The sequence below is a fragment of the Conger conger genome, chromosome 3, assembly GCF_963514075.1.
Source record: "Conger conger chromosome 3, fConCon1.1, whole genome shotgun sequence".
In the NCBI taxonomy this organism is placed as follows: Eukaryota; Metazoa; Chordata; class Actinopteri; order Anguilliformes; family Congridae; genus Conger; species Conger conger.
Genome location: NC_083762.1, coordinates 43,690,124 through 43,711,577, shown reverse-complemented (window position 1 = coordinate 43,711,577; position 21,454 = coordinate 43,690,124). Strand labels below are relative to the sequence as shown.

The 21,454-nt window shown below is 42.5% G+C and overlaps 1 protein-coding gene across 2 annotated transcripts in view; it reads left to right on the top strand.

Annotated features, from left to right (window-relative positions):
* Positions 1–18,089: 18,089 nt before the first annotated feature.
* osbpl6 (oxysterol binding protein-like 6) overlaps positions 18,090–21,454 on the top strand; it is a 64,066-nt gene continuing 60,701 nt past the window's right edge. For both annotated transcript variants that reach the window (XM_061234270.1, XM_061234269.1), the window contains exon 1: positions 18,090–18,265. The gene's annotated coding sequence lies outside the window, so the exon portion shown is untranslated. The remainder of the gene's footprint in view (positions 18,266–21,454) is intronic.

Sequence of the window (21,454 nt, the reverse complement as noted above, 5' to 3'; positions counted from 1 at the left end):
TAAAAAAAAGGCTCCAGCTGGCGAAGTGGAGGGTCGAATGAGGCCAGTAGCTAGTGACTCACTAAATGTAGTTCTCCATGGCTTGATTTTCCAGAGCTGATAGGGAGAAGAGATGACCCCTTGGGGGTGCAGTGCCTGGGTGGAGATCGATGGAACAGTCATATGGGCGATGATGCGGCAGGGAGCAGGCTCGGGTCTTTTTAAACACAGCATGGAGATCGTGGTAGAAGGCGGGTACTTTAGAGAGATCGATGGGCCCCTCTTTGACAGACGGAATGGGAGTGGTAGGTCCGGATTGAAGGCAGGAAGCATGGCAGTGTGGGCTCCTGCCAGTGATGGGCCCCTAAACCCAGTTGATCTGTGGATTGTGTTGCAGAAGCCAGGGCCGACCCAACACCACAAGAACATGAGGAGACTTCATAACAAGGAAAAGGATTTCTTCCCGATGATTCCCAGAGATCAGGATTCCCACAGGGGTGGTAATGTGGTCGACATCAGCCAATGGAGCACCGTTCAGGGTGTTGGTCTGGAGGGCCAGTGGCGAGACAGGATGTGGGAGTGGGAGTGGGAGTTGGCTGACCCATGAGGGGCAAATAAAACTGACGTCAACACCAGAGTCAAACAAAGCTTGGACGGGACGTGAAATTCTGTTGCAGTAAATTATTGCGTGCATAATGGAACGAGAGTTCAAGGGGGTAGAGTTCAAGGAGACGCCCATCAGAACCCCCTTATTTACTGATGGGCATTCCCTTTTATGTAGCATTGGGCTACAGCATGCCGAGAACTGCCACAGTAAAGACACAAATGTTCATCAAAGCGTCTTTGTCTTTCTCTGCTCGATAATCCAGTTTGATTCATTTGCATTGGTTCTGGAGCAGTGGAATAACTTGGTCAGCGTGACATACGTCTTTCAGCACGTCTCTCCTGCAGTCGGGAGTCCACTCAGATAGCAAGATCAATTAGCGCATCGTGACTCTGTGGAAGTTTGCAGGTAGTAGGTTTGTCTTTAATGGTTTGGAAAGTCTGTCGAGGAAGATACATTGCCAGGGAATTCCAGCCCATGGAGGCAGCTAACGTGTGGAAATCAATTTAATAATCGGGAACGGAACTGTTTCGTTGGCAAAGTCTCAAAAGCTGATGGGTGGTGGCACGGATGTTACGAATCTCAGACTTGTGTTGGCCCAGTCTTTGTCCTTGAAGTCCGAGGGCTTCTTGGGCAGTGGGCAGGGTTGCTGGTTCCATAGTGTGGCTAGATTGTTCTGTAAGAATGCGAGGCAGAAGAACCAATAGCAACCCGGAAGTATGCAGAATAATTTTTTATTCTTTATTCCAACAGAGACAGTCCAAACAGAAATGGATCAATCGGCAGCAGACAGTTGTAATAAGGGTAATCCAAGATGGTGTCAAAGTCACAAGCAAAAGTTTGTTCATCAGCAGGCAGTCTTACCAGGCAGAGGTACAAAAGATCCAGGAATCGTAAAAATAGAATGCAGTACAAAGTCGAAAATGAAATATCCAAACTGAGACAAAATCAGTAATCAGAAAACAAAAGTCAGGGTACACGAAAAGGGTCGCTACATGGGTAAAGCAATCAAATAAACACTGGAGAGTCACAGGTAAATACATAACAATCTAGTAACGAGAAAAGGAAATAGAGGGGTATAAATAGACAGGTGAATTAACGAAAATTACAAACAGCTGAAAGACTGGCAGAACTACGAAAAGCAACAAGGGACAAAAAACACAAAAACGCCAAGGACATAGACACCTACTGGAACGAGAGGAATAACACAGATTAGGGCAGAACAGCTCGGAGTCTGACACATATGTTGTGTGGTGTTCTTTTGGCCCTCTGTAACTGTATAAAATGCAAGAAAATATACAATCTTTAATAAAGAATTATTTTAATCTCAGATTTCTTTGCAGGTGATTCTGGTGGCACTTACTGTACCTTAGGCTCTAAAATTAGATGTTTGTCACAGATTTCTCATATTTATTTAAACTGTTGGGTCAATTTGATCCCAAACATAAAAGCGGTCATAAAATCTTAACATAACAAGAGGGTTAAATATTATCCCAAAAACTAGGTTCATTTTTCAGTTCACTCATAAAATCACCCTTGTTGCAAATGTTATACCTGTGGAAAACCATAGAATGGGAAACCATATTTCAAACTCAGTATTTAATAAACACAATCATAGCGGACGTCACCACTGATAAATGAAAACCATTTTCATGGACAATTGGCTGCTTTGCCTGTTACCTAGCAACAAGCTATGGAATTTTCAGCTGTAATTTTCAGAGAAATCACTCCATTCAAATCAGACTTTTTCTTTGGCTCTGATTTTAGTGCATTCTTAAATAATGTGTAATTTAAAAAGGACACAAATGCAGTGGATTGTAAGAGCTGTTTGTATTGCTGTAATTTTAAAAGTTTGTTTGAATGATTTGGCAAACTCAGCTGTATGCATTGCTATCTGTCAGGGCGCAGATCCCAGGAACCAATTACAAACATTTATTAAATGACTGGCAGGTCAAACAGGCAATGGTCAAGCACGAGCAAACAGGAATGTAATAGCCCATTCGTTGTCAGTAATCCAGGTAGGGGTTTGGTAACCAAGCAAAAGGATATAACACAGGTAATCCAAAATCACAGGCAAAAGTTTGTTAACACAAAAGCAGTCAGAGAAGGCAGGTAAACCGAAACGAAATCCAAAATCACAAACCGGGAATTCAAACAAAGTCCAAACACAAGGGGTAAAGTGCAAACAGAAGGGTAATCCAAAAAGCGGTGGTAGAGGTGCACAAAACAGGTCAAAACACAGGCAGATCAGACAGATATCTCCGCTGGAGAGAATGGCAGGAGTACATTACAATCTGGCCAACAACTGACAAAACACACTGTTTAAATACAACAGATAACAAGGGAAAACATGAATCAGGTGTGCACGATAATCAGGAGGTGAGAGACAAGTGAAACGGATTAATTAAAATGAACCGAAAACACAGCTACGGAAAACACAGAGGGAAATAAAAGGTGAAACACTGTAGACTTAGACAGAAAACAGTTCCAGGAAAAACACAGATCATGACAGCCATCACATATAGGCATGAAGGTCCAAATTATCAGTCAAATATCCAGCAGCTAATTTAAATTGAAATTGCCTGTATGCTCTCAGAAGAAGGTCAAAGTAATCCTTTAGTTGTAAAATTTAGGATCAATGCAGACTCCCATGGGTATATATCCTTGTTGGTATTCCAGGAATGAATGTCATGAAATTGTAGACCTGGAATGAGACATGAGCACTGCACTTCAGCAGGGACCTGCTGAAAAAACCCTCCACTCCCACCACCATCCACAGACCAATGGGGGAGAAGAGTATTCAAGCTCATAGGCCCTCAGTGAGATACATTTGACTGCATGGACTTGAATTGCATTTGAGCTATGCATATTCTGACCAGAGTGATTTGCTTTGCATGAGCAAAATAATCATTTACAACCCACCCCAATCACAATATACATGTTTCCAGAACAAAAGCAGAAATGTGTAAATAATGCATCAGACAAAAACAAATGTGCACCCTAGTCCATATAGAGTAAAAAATGGGTTCATAAAATGAATTAAAAACCTATCCTGCTTATATCAGATAATTTGAAGACTAGATAAAATTCCAGCCACTAGATGGCAGACTAATAACTAACAGAAATAACATCAAAATCCTGTAGCTATTACTGAGTTAGAGGCATTAAGCCTTGCAATTTTCGCAGGGTTTATAATTATGGTGCAGAGTAAGGCAACCTATTGTTATTGTAGGCTTTCTTCTTATTATTAGGGGTCCAAGCAGTGAAGCTGCTGGAACCCTATTGTTTTTGTTGTTTTTTATTATATTGTATATTTTTCTTCCCTGAAATGGAATAGGCGGCAAAAACTGCAAATCATTCAAATTGGCAGGTGTGTTCCTATGCCCACCAACTACTCAGGTTATCAAAATAATGCCTACTGACCAGATGGTGTCGCTGTAACGCAACTATTTACATTTTGCAAACTTATTTGCAAACTTGTCTGGGGCCGTTTCGCCCATCGTTACCAAATTAGGCTAAAAAGAATCTGTGGAGCTGGAACCATGATAATTATCAATACATTTTTGTGGGTGTGCTATAGGAATAAAAAGAATGCTACACCCATGGTCCGTCAACCGGCGGCCTGCAGCGTAGTGGTTAACGTAAATGACTGGGACACGCAAGATTGGTTGTTCTAATCCCGGTGTAGCCACAGATCTGCATAGCTGTTGGGCCCTTGAGCAAGGCCCTTAACCCTGCATTGCTCCAGGGGAGGATTGTCTCCAGTTTAGTCTAATCAACTGTATGTTGATTAGGTAAGATTAGATAAGATAAGAGCATCTGCCAAATGCCAATAATGTAACCATGGTTTGACAAATCAATTTGAACTTTGCATGCTATGTCTATGTGTCAGTTTCCCATTGAATGTGTTGAGCAGAGGAATTTCACACCTTATAATGAGGCACGACCAGGTATATCCAAGAAGGATGAATTTCTTTGCAGAAATAGTACAGTACTTACACACAAAGTGGTCAAGCATGAACTGAAGAGATGGAGGCAGTCTCTGCCATAATAGTCATAAAGTGTCAGCTGGTACATGCATTATCCAACTTCTGATGCTGGTACATAGTTAATGCATAGGCATAGAGTGGAATATAACAACATACAATGAGCACCATAATTCATTGGGCAGTGACACATTTTTCTTATTTTAGTTTTGTACTCCAGCACGTTGAGCTTGAAAATATACACTGAAATGAAGTACAGCTTTAATTTGAGGATATTCTCATCCATATATGATGAACCGTCTAGAAATGATACAGCTTTTTGTACATAGTCCCCCCATTTTCGGGCACCAAAAGATATTGGGCAGTTTAACATAATGTAGAATAAAGTTTTAATATTTGGTTGCATATTCTTTGCATGCTTGAAGTCTGCAATGCATAGACATCACCAGGCACTGGGTATCTTGCCTGGTGATGCTGTGCCATCCCTCTCCTGTTCCTTCTTGACCTGTCTGCAGCAATTGACACGGTCAACCACCAACTCCTGAATTCCACCCTGGCTGAGATGGGCATTTCTGGAACTGCTCTGTCTTGGTTTGTGTCTTATCTAGCAGATAGGTCCTACCAGGTCGCCTGGAGGGGGAAAGTCTCTGCTTCTTGTCCCCTTCTCACAGGAGTGCCACAGGGCTCTGTTCTGGGTCTCTGCTGTTTTCCCTTTACACTAAATCTGTTGGCTCAGTAATTGCATCACATGGCTTTTCTGCCTGCCTGGCCGATATCTCATCATGGATGGCCAGGCAGAAACTGAAGCTCAACCTCAACAAGACAGAGCTGCTCTTCATCCTTTATAGAGCCTCCCTACTACAAGAATTCTCAGTCACCATTGATGGTACTACAGTGACTGCCTCCTGCTCTGCTAGGAGCCTGGGGGTGGTCCTGAATGAGAAGCTGGACTTCAAAGAGAAAGTTGCAGCAACATCAGGAGCCTGTAGATTCCTTCTGTACAACATCAAGAGAATTCAACCATGCCTGACCACATACTCCACACATCTCCAGACTAGATTACTGCAACTCACTACTTGCAAGTCCATAATTCCAAAAATTTTACATGTCATGCCCCTGCAACAGTCACTCCAGTGACTATCAGTTGTTGCGAGGATCAGATTAAAAGTTCTGACTCTGGCTTCTGCTGCAGCCAACAAGACGGCCCCTCCCTACCTGTAGGACATAATTCAGTCATACACACCAGCTTGACCACTCTGCTCTGTTGCCACAGGCCGGCTTGCTCATCCTGCCGGCTGTGTGAATGACTCTCGCTTGTCCCGACTGTGGTGCTTCACCACCATAGCTCCCCAGTGGTGGAGCAACCTCCCCATCCCCAACAACTGCTCACTTGCTGCCCATTTTCCGTCACAGTCTGATGACTCATCTCTTCACACTGTACCTTTACTCCTCTGCAGGAGTCCCCAAAGCTATTGTCACTTTATCACCTGTCAATCTTTACCCCCTTGTATTTTTTACCTTAATCTAGGACTTTTTAATTTGTATTTCTCAGTACTGTAGTTTTTCAAATTGTAGTTGTCTTGGTATGTCAGACTTGGCCTATCTATCGTGTGTACTAGACATATGTTCATAGCCTAACAGCCAATCCTATATGAATTGTACCTTATCTGGCATGTTTGGTCTGCTTGTTGTATGAACTTGAAATGCACGGTTTTGTATGTCACTTTGGATAAAATCGTCTGCTAAATTAAATGTAATCTTCAGTTCCTGCTTGTTCAGCATGTAAAATGCATGTTCTGTGGACATCCCACTGAATTGAATTTCCTTTATACTGCTAAATGCTATGCTAACACATTTCATCATAGGCAACAGGAGCAACAACTTCATATTAGCACATGAAGCATCAAATTGTTCTGTAACCACAAAATTACAAGGCTCCGTATCATCAGTAAATAATCGGCATGCAGCTTTTCATTACTTTTTTAAAATATTGTAATTACGAGTGCATTTGTGTACCAAATCAAACAACAAAGATGGTGTTATCTATCCTCGGCTGGCCAGTTTCATGGGACGTACCAAAACATGTTTGTTTTTTTTCCAATTGCCCTCGACATTGGACACAGATTGCCATCAATAGGCCACTGATAACACAAATGTATCCTATTTGTAATCACGTTTATAAGTTAGAATCAGTTAAGTCAGATTTTTTAAATCACAGGAGATGCTAAATAAATATAGACAGCTCTTTCTCATTCACCCATTCATACACTGCCATGCAAGGCACCAACCAGCTCATCAGGAGCATTTAGGGGGTTCAATGCTACATAGTTATATTTAGCTTCGGACGTTCTATTTAATAGGGAGCAGTATACTGGAACTATCATTCCCCATCCACTTTACCTTCCTATTGGATTCAGATCTGGTGATTGACTTGGGCAGTGAAGGATTTTCCACTTTTTGGCTGCTGGTGTAGTCTTCTATGTATGGTTGACTTTGACACATCTGTACCTGCATCCCGGAGTGTGTTCTTGATCTTTTAGGCAGTTGTCAGGGGGGTTTTGTTCACCATAGAGAGCATTCTCCGGTCATCCACTACAATGGTCTTCCTCTGTCTACCAAATCTTTTGACATAATTGAGTTCACCAGGCGTTTTTTTCTAATAATTAACCAAACTGTTGACTTCGGCCCGGTTTCCGCAATTTTCCTGATTGATTGATTTTAATTGAGTCTTATGACTGTCAGCTTCATTTGCATTGACACTGCAGTCTTCTTCGTGTTGTCACATCCCAACAACAATCTCCAGAGGCAATTGTAAAGTCTAGAATCAAGACCAGACATCAACAGTTTTCTTCTGCATTCACAAACAACACAAATGAATACTCCTGCCAAACGAAACACATCTGTGAAGGGGGGGACCATGTACAAAAGGTGCTGTCATTTCTAAACAGTTCATCTGGAGGAAAATACTCTCAAATGAAAGCTGGCAGTCTGTACCTCAACCTCATTGTATCATTTCAAACTCAGACTGCTAGAGTACAAAACCAAAATAACAAGAAATGTGTTATTGTCCAATGAATTTTGGTGCTCACTGTACATAATTCTACCACTGAATGGTACAAGGTTAACATATAGTCAAATATAACCAAGTCAATGATTGCTTAGGTCTTATCATATAGTATGCATATTGGATGAGCACACAGTGACATTTAGCCCTTAACATCACACAAACAGTTTGAAGTGAGAAATAAGTATTTGGTCTCCCACAGTCATATGTTTCCTAGCATTCAATATGAACATATTTATATATTTTGTGTCGTAAGAAACTGACTTCTCATAAAACTGACTTCTACATTATTTCCAAGTGGGAATTACTTTATTGTCAACAGCATAGGGTCTTAAAATATCTAGTGGTCCAATAACCTCCCCAAACAAGAAGAAAATGTTTTTTTGTCCAGTATAAAGAATTTATATTAGTAATTTGTTCACCAGAGCCCTGTTAGCAAGCAAAGATACCCATCACAATAAATATTTGAGGTTAACAAAAAAAGAATGTCACTATAATATCAACCTGAAAGAAGAAATGTGATGTTACCACCTCCTATGGTGTGGACAAGGGGTAGGACTTTAGGAGGCATAAAACATTAACAGTGATTAGTGAAAAGTTGTTTTTTTAAATACTATGATGGTGAAAACTATTTACATGCCTGCCTCCTCTGAAGGTCATGCCACTCTAATGAAGCAGATGCAGTGTGCCATGCTGCAGAGAGGGACATCACAAGAACAGCACCGTTGCCACCTCCTCATCTTCCCCCTGAACAAATAAACAAATGTGAAATGTTTGAACAGGAACAAATTACATTATTCAAAAAGCATAATCAGCCTTGGTACACACACCAAAATATATAATCACACCACTTTTGTTCTGTACTTCTGTTCTGTAATATACTGTGTATGTTTCACAATTGTTGCCATATACGCTCACTGAGCACTTTATTAGGAAGACCTGTACACCTACTTATTCATGTGATTATCTAATCAGCAAATCATGTGGCAGCAGTGCAATACATACAATCATGCCTATACAGGTCAGGAGCTTCAGTTAATGTTCATTAACCGTCAGAATGGAGAAAAAATGTATGTAATGATTGTTAGTGCTAGATGGGCTGGTCTGAGTATTTCTGTAACTGCTGATCTCCTGGGATTTTCATGCACAATAGTCTCTAGAGCTTTTGGTGCAAAAAAAACATCCAGTGAGTGGCAGTTCTGTGGATGGAAACGCCTTGTTGATGAGAGAGGTCAAAGGAGATTGGCCAGACTGATTTGAGCTGACATAGAGGCTATGGTAAGTCAGATAACCATTCTGTAAAATTGTGGTGAGCAGAAAAGCATCTCAGAATGCAAAATTTGTACAGCAGAATACCACATCTGGTTCCACTTCCACTGTCAGCCAAGAACAGAAAGCTGAGGCTGCAGTGGGCACAGGCTCACCAAAACCGGACAGTTGGAACCTACCCTGGTCTAGTGAGTCTTGATATCTGCTGAGGCATACAGATGATAGGGTCGGAATTTGGTGCCAACAGCATGAATTCATGGACCCATCCTGCCTTGTGTCAACAGTCCAGGCTGTGGTGTAATGGTGTGGGGAATGTTCTCTTGGCACATTTTGGGCCTGGTAATACCAATCAATCATCGCCACAGCTTATTTGAGTATTGTTGCTGACCATGTACATCCCTTCATGGCCACAATGTATCAATATCCTAATGGCTACTTCCAGCATGATAATGCACCATGAGAAAAGTTGTCTCAAACTGGTTTCATGAACATGACAATGAGTTCAATGTTCTTCAATGGCCTTCCCACAACTGTGCAGCTGACAAATCTGTAGAAAGTGTGCGATGCAATAATGGCAACATGAAACAGAATCTCAAAGGAATGTTTTCAACATCTTGTGGAATCCATGCCATGAAGAATTGAGGCTGTTTTGTGCGCAAAGGGCACACATGGAATGACTGTGTACTGGAAGAAGATCAAATTATGAGACCTGACAATGTGATCCAGTAGACGGTTCCCATTGGGTCTTCCAAGATGAGCGGCTCCCAAAGGTGCAGTTTGCAGGCTTCCCACTTGGGACGATGGCCTGGTGACGCTGACTTTCGCACTTACTTTCCCACTTGCTTTATTGCCACAATCCGTAGCTGTGGTCGTGAAGCACTCTGTGGTATACATTGCTAAGCTCCGCTACTGCTATCCTGTCTTTCTCTGGTGAACCTTTTTTGTCACAACATTTGTAAGAATGTTTGTTGTACATTGTTCTACTATCTAGCTAACTGGTTAACTCGATATAGCTTGATAGCTAGCTTGTCAAACATAACAGTTTTTGAGTTTGCTAGTTAGCAGAGCACAATTGCTGTAATCCAGTTCTTTAATACATTTTGTTAGCTGGTTTACCAGCTTTCATTAGCTTTTCTGTGAGTATATTCATGTAGCTAATGTAACAGTCGCCAAATGCTTCCATAAAAATTCCCAGGGAAACATAGAAGCCACATCAAAAATGTCCTTGTCACAGCTAGTCGCATCCCTGTGGCTAACGTCATTGCCCTGTGTTTACTGGTGTATTCCATGATCCTTCACATTTAGTACCCAGTGCGTATTCTCTGGAGCCCAAAGCCCCATAGTCCAACATGGCTGTCTCCTTGAATTGGCTTCTAGTACTATTGAGCAGCTCTGATAGGAATCCAAGGTACCAGAAAGGGGATTCTGTCTCCACTACACTTTGCATTGTCGAAAAGATAACCAAGGGAGATATTTCAAACATTATGTAACCAAGCGTTTTTAACTTGGGCAGTAATAATAACATAACTTATAACACACAAGTGAGTGAGGAGAAAATGATCGAACATTTACTGTCTGCCAGTTCCGACCAGCGGTACAATCGCATTACATGTATCGCAAGTGTTGTTGTCAGCTATATTGTCTCGGCTGTTGTTATGCATTGCCAGCCTAAGTAAAACTACATTCTGCACTCTTGACTCATGTCTCATGTCACATGGCGTGGTGGCAGCGTTGGGAAGACTCACTTTTACTTTCAATTTCAGCGTGGAAGTGCCAGACAATTATGGCACAACAACAGTCACTGTGATAGCACAAACTCACACTTAGTGAAGCAAAAAATGCCGTCTACTCACTATGCACCGAAGCAGTGGTGCATATCTAAGACTGAAACTATAAACAGCTTTGAAAACTGGAAAAATAACCTTATGTACACACTGTCACTAGATGAGAGGTTTGCATTTTTGATTGAGAGAGTTAACTGACTCAAGAAAGGTAAAGCTCAGCCACTGAGAGGATTTCTGGATAACACAGCGGTGGTCCCTGCCCTGAATCGTCTCACTGCTATCCAGGAGGTGAGCTCATTTGAGCTAATGCTCCTACAGATCACTAATTACTGCCCAATCATTTCAAGGAGCACTCTCGTTAAAAACGCCATATCACTGGAGTTCATATAGCAAAGTGTTATACAGCACTTCGGGTTTTAAGTGACTGGAGCACAGTTTATTGACTTTTCCGATATACATCTAGAGGGAGACGAGCGTCCAGAGGACCTTTACCAGCGGCTGATGGTGTTTGTGGAGGACTCATTATTGCACCCCAATGGCCTCAGTAACCATGGTGAAATGTTGCTAGATGATGAGGAGCTCTCACCCATGCTGGAAAACGATGGCTAACACTCATACAGCCTAGCATCCCTTGGCTCGTCAAACAGAGGTATGGCACAAAGCTGAGATCCTGCACACTGGTGTGGCCCCTAGACCAGCAAAAAGGCCGCTCCCTAGAAAGCTCCAGAACAAAGTCTGTGCCCTCTGAAAGCAAGCAGGCCGCCCTGAGACACACCATTTTTTGAGTGTATCTACCTCCCAGACGCCGACTGCTGCTATATCGTCAGAGTGTGGCAAATAGTAAATATCCTCAAGGACAAGTCAGATGAGGATGATGACCAGGAGGAGAGCACACTGACGCACAACACAGACAGCGGAGCAGGCATCCCCAGTGCCATAGCCTACCGCATTCAGACTCGTCAGTCTCCATGATCTTCTTCACCCGATGTGACAGAGTCTTCCCTTTAGAAGGTCTCATTGTAAAGAATCTTGACGGTGACATACTCTCCGGCACACCATTTATGGAGACGAGTGACATCACTTTGCATCCCCCTAATAGAGAGGTCATCTTTGGTGATGGCACAGTATACAACTATGGCTCCCCCACACCGAGTGGACCCAACACGGCAGCACGACTGTACTTTGCGCTCCGACACACTCAAAGACTAGGTAGCCTGGTGAGTTTCTGGAGATGCAGCTGATGGCCGATGTTACAACAGATGCTGTGTATACAATGAACTATTTGCACAGATGGCCAGACCATCGCAGGCGTGGCCTCAACTGTGCATTATCTCCAGTGTAGCGGGCAAGATACGCATTCTAAAGTTGTCAGTTGAGCCACAGAGGCTAAAACACCACAAACACTTCTGCCTGGTCACACCTGATTTTGAGCCCGACACAGACCCTACAGTCGACGTGATACCACACCCAATGACAGTCGACAAACAAGAATACAGATTGACCCTGATGACCTCCTGCCACATAAGACTGTCGCCCAATTCAAGACCCTACTAAAAGACTATGATGTGGTCTTTCACCCTAATTTTTAAAGCTTGCAATGCCGCTGCCGGACCATTCAAGGTTAACATGGGCTCAGTTGACGCCCCGCAGTGGAAAGGACACCTCCCCCTCTACACCTACGGGAAACTTGTGGAGCTTCAGGTTAAGTTTTACCTACTGGAGGACCTTGGTGTGTTCACACAGCCAGAGGACATTGATGTGGTGGTGCCTCAACCCCTCCTTCCTAGTGAAAAAGCCTAACGGGGGGCACATCTAGTGACTGCTTTTGCTGATGCTACAGCAACCCCCAACCCTCTCTGTTGCCCGATGTAGACTCTACTCTGCACCACATACTCTGGTAGCACATTATTGTTACAGACTTGACCAGTCCATTCAACCACATATCCTGAGCATGCGAGTCCATGAAGTATTGTGGTGTTGCGACCCCCTTCAAGGGCATGCGAGTGTACACGCAGTCCGCGTTTGGCATGCCGGGCTCAGAGACGGCCTTGGAGGAGCTCATCTGCCACATCCTGGTTGATCTACTAAAGGACGGCCTTGTGACTAAGATCGCTGATGACTTCTACTGCAGTGGTGATACATCCCGGGAGCTGCTTCATAACTGAAAGTGGGCACTGCAGGCATTCCACAGATGTGGCCTCTGCTTGTCAGCATCTAAGACAATCATGAACCCTGGGTCCACCACCATACCCGGCTGGATTTGGCGTCATGCGAGGCCCCCAACACAGTAGATGGCATGAGATGCTTCATCGGTGTGTACAAAGTGCTATCCCGGATGCTCCTGAAATGTCCTCAGAGACAGTCATGTGGACTGATGACAAGGACAAGGATGGTCATAGAATCAAATCAACAATCAACAAATCAATTAACCATAGCTGGAATGTTTACATAACTTCAGCTTAGGCCTATAGGTTACTCACGTGTCAGTATCTGAGGAAAAGCACAACACAATAAATTCACTGTGTTCTTATGCCTAATTCACTGAATGCATTTTTTACAATAAAATGAATTAAGGTATGAAAATCTGTTCATTTCGTAGCTTTTGTTTTATCTTTCAACTTGTCATTATTATTTTTTTAAAGTATAATTCTGTTTATTAAGGTACTTTTTCTTATTATGGATGTAACTCCACCTGCAGTTGATAAAACTGAACGGACCAAATTTATCCACACACCTATTTGGTCGCTTCCTCGTTGTTAAGCCATACAATTTATACTTTCTGTATCATAAGATTTTTAAAAGCAGCCCTCTGACTTAACAGTGGGGGAAAGCTGAGTTTACAACAGAAAACCAGTCCAGCAATTGAACAAACAAATCTAATTCAGCAACAGCTTCCTTGGCTAATTTGAATGCAATGCGAGTGAAGTACATTTATGGACATTGAGTAATGTTAATGAATCATTGCAGCCGGATTTTCTCCTGAAAAAGTACAGTAGGCTAATGTTATATCTAGCTTGCTATCCTACCTGTAAGGTTTTGCCGCCATCGGGTGCAGTGATTGCGAAGGAAACAGTTGAGCAATTATTTTTTCAAAAAGCTGTCCAGTTTAAGTAGTTTTGCCACCTTTTCCTCCTGGTCATTTTTTATCCTTTCTTTTCTGCGACCCACACTAGGCAGCTAAATGGCAATTCTTATGTATTTTACTAGCTATCAACACATGATCAAGACAGTGGAAACAGCCAACATATTTCCTGGCAGCACTCTTTGCATATCAGAAAATAATAACCAAATGACCTGCAAACTAGTTATTTAATTGAATAGTTAATACATTATATCCTTTTTTCTATAAAATAGACACAGTAGACATTTTGCATGATCACATATTGTACAAAGAAAGTGTAGCTAATAACCATGACCGAGACAAGGTTTGCTCATTTAAGGATATTTAAACACACATCACTATTAAAGCAAACATGGTCTTTGTGTTATTTTCTGGTGAGTGGTTAGAATATAAATACCTGTAAAAAAATGGATGAGCTGATATAAGACACGGAGAGTCATGGGCCCTCCTAAACCATGGGCCCCGGTGCCGCTGCACCTGCTGCACTGCTGCCTGGACCCTGTACATCACATGGGAGGGTAAGCTACACCTAGCTGGCTTCTTTAGTGCCAATCTATGCGGGTCCCAGACAACATGGCTACTGTGTGAGGTGGAAGAACTCTCCATTGCTGCCGCCACCAATAATTTCAGCCCATATATTATACAATCAAAGGAAAATGCATGTTCTCACTGATAGCAAGCCATGCGTCCAGGTGTACGATAAACTGTGCTGTAGTGAGTTCTCTGCAAGCCCACAGCTTTCAATGTTCCTCTCCATTATCAGCCGATACCAGGTCTCTGTCAGAAATGTTGCAGGCGCCGCCATCCTCTTTGCCAGCCGCAACACCCCACCATTTGTTAAGGATGGTTGCCAGGTCTGCGCCTTTATCCAACGCACAACAGACTCTGTCACCCATTTGACGTTGGTGTAGGTTGTGTTTCCCTTCACTGTACACATGCCCTTCACTACCCGTTCAGCCTAGCTGGCCGTACAATCTGAGTGTCCTGACCTTCAGCATACTCATGTCCACCTCATTCAGGGCAGAAGGCCGTCCAGGAAACTCACAAATATTAGAGATGTCAAAAGATACCTAAACGTGGCTACAGTAGCAGCCGATGGCCTACTTGTGGTTAAACATGATGTGCCCCTCGCCCCGTCGCATGAGTGCATCATCGTCCCACGCCAGGTGCTGGATGGCCTACAACTGGGCCACCCTACTTGTTACCAGCTGAGCGATGGGTTCCTGCAGCAGCACAGGATCAGGTTGGAGCTAGGGTGCGCAAAGAACATGAACAAGATTATTGTTGCCGAGAAGGCAGTTCAGGAGCTGGAAGGCAAGCTGTTGCGCCTGGATCCATTGGGTGGTGCCGTCACTCCCCTCACCGTTGCGGTTGCCACGGCTAGTAGATGTACTGTAGGTGGCAGAGCCTTTTCCTCTCAAGCAGCCCCTCTCCAGTGGAATGACTTACCCACTGATGTCACACATCTGACATGGATGAAAACTTATCATGTGGAGGTCACCAACTATAGGAACCCCCCAAAGCTGGTATCTGGGAGGCGAAATGTGTGTAGTCTTACTAGGCGCTACTGGAACAGGATTCATTCAATATGCTCTTGTTTATCTGACTCCAAAGATCAGGTTAATTGCGCCTCTGTTCTAACAGTTCAACAAAAGGAACTGAAAATGTCTGCCAATAGTGTGGCTCTATACCATCGCTATCTATCTGTGAACACGCAGATGCGCCTCTGGCCTATATAGCCAACAATGATACAATTATGTATCTTATGACGGCACTCGTGTATAGGCGAGTGACTATAGGATGCAGGTATCCTATGTTAGCTATGTCTGTTAGGAGTCTAACTGCTAGGTGTCCTGTGGTGCAAGTGAATAAGGATGCAGGATAAAATTAATACAATGTATTTAATAATGTGCAAATGCAGAGATAGAATGACAATGTGGAAAGGTGTAATATGAATGGCTATACGCAAATGGTGGGCACAAGGTTGTATTAGCGAGTCTCCTCAAACCATTCCATGTTTCCCTTTATATATCCAATCCTGTATTGACCAGCACTGTGTTTTCATCAAACCTTGCTGACCCTGTGTCAACATGGTAAACACAGTCTGTTTTCTTTTGGGGGTCTGTAGAAAGGCACACTTGCCCTACACCTATATAGCAAATGATTTAGGTGAGGGACACGGCTTGGTGTTGGCATGAATCATAGAGTCTCTGGTGGACTAACTGGTCACTGCTGTCGCTGTATCATGGCATGGACCCTCTGTGTTGAGTGGATCTAGCCATGGTCTGGTGTTGATCTTCTTAGGGTTCCTTGCCTCTTGTCCCCTAGTTGTGCTGCCATAGAGTTATTCGGCCGGGGGGTTTTCATTATTGCACACAGGAATCTCTTTCCGGAGGCACGGATGGTGCAGTGGGTAGCACTGCCGCCTCACAGCAAGGAGGTCCTGGGTTTGAATCCCCGTCGGCCGGGGCCTCTCTGTGCGGAGTTTGCATGTTCTCCTCGTGTCTGCGTGGGTTTCCTCCGGGTACTCCGGTTTCCTCCCACAGTCCAAAGACATGCAGGTTAGGCTGACTGGAGAGTCTAAATTGCCCATAGGTATGAGTGTGTGAGTGAATGGTGTGTGTGCCCTGTGATGGACGGCGACCTGTCCAGGGTGTATTCCTGCCTTTCGCCCAATGTATGCTGGGATAGGCTCCAGCCCCCCTGCGACCCTGTTCAGGATAAGCGGGTTAAGATAATGGATGGATGGATGGAATCTCTTTCTCCCTCTTTTCTGCTGTCCTGCTTCTCTTTTTCAATTTTACCACAAACCATCCACTAATCATTGCCTTGTTTCTGCTTTCCTCTACCTGCTCCAGGCTCCGGCACCACAACTTGTCTCCAGCTTCAGCTAACCTGCCACTTCTGCCCTCCTTGTGCCAATAATGGAGCTATAGATAATCACCCATATTTGTCATCAGCATAATTAATTATTTGTATAATAAATTATTTAATTTCTTAAATTAATGAATTTATATATTACAAATAAACACTACTGTTACAGTCACTGTTTGCCCATTGCCAACCAGAAGCAGGTAGGCTCCCCCTCTGAGCTTGGTTCTGCTCAAGGTTTCTTCCTGTTAGTCTAGTCGTTTTTCCTTGCCTTTTCGCGCTAGGCTTGCTCTGAGGGGGTTTCAGGCGTGAGCTCTTGGTAAAGCTGCTTTATGACAATCTTGCATTGTAAAAAGAGCTATACAAATACAATTTAATTAAAGTGAATTATCTGCTTCAGTTCAAAGTCTGGAATACAGCGTCAAATTTCTATAAATTGCTTACTATTATTTTGCGAGCTATTAGTTAATAGTCTAACGTTATATTTCCTTTCGTCATTTCCTTTTGTCGATGTTGAGCTATAGCGAATTTTCTTCGACGATGCAGATTGCTTTTAGTTGCAGCAGCTGCTTTAAGTTTTTTTTCTCAGCAGCAAGGACAATTCTTCTCCAGTTCCCATTGCATTTGAATTAATAGGCCTACATTTGTTTCTGTCTAAAAATAAATTGTCCATAACTACATTACTTTGGTAAATTAGCCGTGGTATAAGCGGGATAATACCCTGATGAGTCCGAAGTGCACCACCCTGTCAGGGAATTATTTAATCATAACTGAGTCGTTCATATGATAGCCTATTATCCAATACGTAGCCTGTCATTTAAATAAAACGCAGCATGGTTAAGCAAACTGCATATCGACTGGGCATTACAAGATAAAAATAGGTTTAACGTCTTTGGAATCATGTTTAAGACCGTGTTAACGGTTTTGTGATTATATGCAGCAGCTTGTTGCCTACGTGATGACACTGCAAAAGACGACGACTTCTGTCCGAATTCACTGCTAATTTGCGTATTGCGAGCAAACTATTTCGCTTAGGATACTATATGGACATTCAATAAATAGGGATTAGTAATTGAACAATGAGCCATTTCCGTTTTGTGCACTTAAAATTCTGTGCGTAAAATTGCCTACTGTCGTAATTTATCATTTGTTATTTTCAAGTTATTCGCATCATGATTCTAAATCGCCTATAATGAAGTTTGCTAAGGGCTCATCGGTAGCCTACCGATTCCTCCGTGAGGACGCTACAGTCTCCACTGCCTATTTTCCTTGCGAACCCGTGACAGCCTCGTGCGTGATCCACTCCGGGCCTTAGCTCGTTCCAAACTTGTCTTGCTGCAGGGAGGAGCGCGGCGGAGCATCCGACCAACTGCATCCGAGAAACAGGCAAACACAGCACTTTTGGGGGCTTGCGTCTCTGCGTGACAACATGATTATTTGAAAGTGGCAATGGTCGCAAAATAGAAGGAAGCTGTTCAACGTCGTACAGTAACTGACCAAAAATAACGGTCATATCTGTCTAGCGACAGATAAATTGTAGAGCATCTGTTTCCTGCACCAAGGCATGCCCAACGCATCAAATCCCTGGTAAGCCGGCCCCGTATAGTGATGTTATTTGTTGGGTAACTAGCTATTATTTTTCACTCTCAAACCGTAGTAGGTTGCTAGTTAGCATGCTAACTACCTAATTCAATTAGCTTTGCGTTAGTATTGCGCTAGCTAGCTAAAGGTGAGGATTGCGACAGTGGGTGGTAAGTCATAGTTTAACGTTAGTGAGCCACTATTGTGTGCAGAAAATAAATAAAGCATTAGCAAGTGAAATGAATTCCGATGCATAGCTATTTTTTAGTAACCAAGTTAGCTGTAGGTAGCTAAGTAGCAACTGTAAGTAGCTTTCTCGGGGGCCATGATATAGCCTGAGTTCGCTATAACGATAGCTGGGCACACAACAAGAGTAAGAGCTGGTCAAAGGGAGACAGGTGATTGTGACATTCGTATGAAGCGAATGGCGTTTAACTATTGCATTGTAAAGCGAAATATGTTGCTAATCAGTCGTAGATGTTCATGTACATTTATGATTGATATACAAGACAGTTTTGAGTAGCCACCGGAACATTATTCGATAAATGGCGATAACGTTGGCTAGCCTAACGTTACCTGTCTGTGCTGGGTGGGTTCCAGTGCCTCGGCAAAAGGGAACAACCTAGTTTGCTGGCGATTGTGCATCATGACATATTTTTGATCACTGAACTGTGGCTTAATAATGATGGAAACATTCTAGCTGGCATTTGATAATGTAGCTAATAATGTGTGCTGGTGTAAAGTGTTGACGTGCGACCTTAAACAATGTATGTAATTAGCTGTGTACTTCGTGACCATGCCGACAGAAATAACGTTACTAGCTTTTTTTCTACCATCATCAGTGTTTCATGTAGACTAGCCAACATTAATTTCCTTTTCAGAAGAGATGTTGGCTTATGTTGGCACTAGCAACATGGGTATATCACGCTAGCACAAAAGTAAAATGTTTAGGTATATTGGCTTAGCTAATGGCTGCACTGTAGCAATGTACTAGTCATAGGGCATTTCTCCAGCTAAGTAGTCAGGCTTTCATCGCATGAGCGCCTTGCTAGGGTTAGCGAGATAGCCACCTAGTTATTAGTAGAAAGGAGTTACTGGTTTCAAACCAAGGTCAGAAAATGACATTGCGGGATGGCAATAATTTTAAGCAGGGCTCGACATTACGGATTTTTCGACTGCCCTAGCCGGGACAGTGTTCTACTTGCTCACGTACATTTCCACTGGCCCAGTTGCCAAAAGACAAAATATATTTTTAAATAAACTTTTAACGGAGAATATATTGCATGGGCATATTTCAGTGTTTTAGTGTTTTAGTAAAGTTGTACACTTACGTTTTTGTTGGTCAAACCGAATTTAAGATTCTTGCCGGATTTAGGCTGCAAGTTTCGGTAGCGTTTATTACTTCATTACTCGCACAAGTCTGTAATTTAAAAAGCGCGTTGATGGCACAGCCCATTCAGTGACGGCCAAATAACACAAAAGGCAGGTCCTTATGCCATCGAAGCGCCGAAAAAGAGGAGTTTCTCTGTGTCACAAATTATGTAAAAACTAAATTTAGTCCTATAGCATGGTTCCCTTTTTGGTATAATAAATGTCACAGCCTATGCAATATATCCGTGTAATATCGTACAAACAAAAACATTAAGAATTACCATTTTTGCTCAACAACTAATTTATCAGTTCATACGTAAATGAGCAGACCCACTTCTCACAGAAAACCCAGGATATACACGGATATTGAATCGCGATCGACCCACGTTTGACCCATTCACACCACATGATGGTCCCGGGAATGTCCCGGGTCGTGCCATTCACACCATACCCTGAACTTTCCCTGATCAGCAGGGAAATCGTTAAAAGCGGATGATATGTTCCCGTGAACTGATCTCTAGGCAATTCCATCGTTATGGATGGACACAAAATCCCTCAAAAAATTACTCTTCTTACATGATGAAAAATATGAATACATATTATCATAGCACCCACTTGGCTGAGGGGAAGGGAAAAAAAATCTTAAAAAAATATTGTTAAGCCAATAATAATGTGACAAATAACTGGCACAAAAAGACAGGTATAATACACTTTCTAAAAACTCTAAAGTCTAATGCAGAAAGTTTGCTATCCATGTAATTTAGCTGAGCAGAAAATAGCAATTTTGAAAATATTTATATTTTCATCTTAATTTTCTATGAGGAGATGCCAGTGTTATGGATGTGACGCCATTTCATTATGGCTGTGACACGTCTGAAATGGCCATTGTTTGATGACCCATTTCCCGATCAAATTTTATCATAACACATTTGTTGTCATCTGTTCTGAATATCAGTTTTGACATTAGGAAAACATTGAAATAGTTCTGAATGTTTTCAAGATGGCCATCAAGATAGCATTGATTTCTGTGGAAATGGGACTGGTAAATTAATTTAAAAGAATTTTCCTGTTGTTAGCCTACATTTTATAAGATTTCAAAATGGTCACAAGAACCAAATAACCCCTCCCCTTCCTCATCTCTGAAACATGGTGGTGGTGGTCTTATGGTTTAAGCATGTACTGCTGCCACAGGTACTGGCTCACTTTTCTTTATTGATGGTGTATTTTCTGATGGTAGCAGCAGAATTAATTCTGAAGCCTATCTGATAAAATTCAACCACGTGCTTCCAAACTCACTGGATGATGCTTCATCTAGTAGCAAGATAGACTGCTAAAGCAACAAAGGAGTGTTTCAAAGCCAAAACTGGAAAACTATAGTCAATAACTGACTGCCTAAGTAATTAATCCGATTTGAATCCAATTGTACATGCATTTCATATGCTAAACGGGAATTAAGGTAACTAACCCCCAGAAAAGGCAGACGCTGAAAATGCTTAGTACAGACCTGGAAAAGCATCACCAGAGAAGATCTGTGATAAATGGCCCAAAAATTATGGTGTCTTGAAATGGGGGACTACAGTGCAGTCTGTAAGTATTTGGACAGTGGTATAATTTCTGTTTGTTTGGCTCTGTACTCCAGCACATTTGATTTGAAATATACAATGAATATGAGGTTAAAGTGCAGACTGTCATCTTTAATTTGGGAGTATTTACAGCCATATCGTGTGATCAATGTAGGAATGACATCCCTTTTTTTACATAATCCCTCCATTTTAGGGGCCCAAAAGTAATTGGACACTGTTTCTAATTAGTCTGGTGTATTCA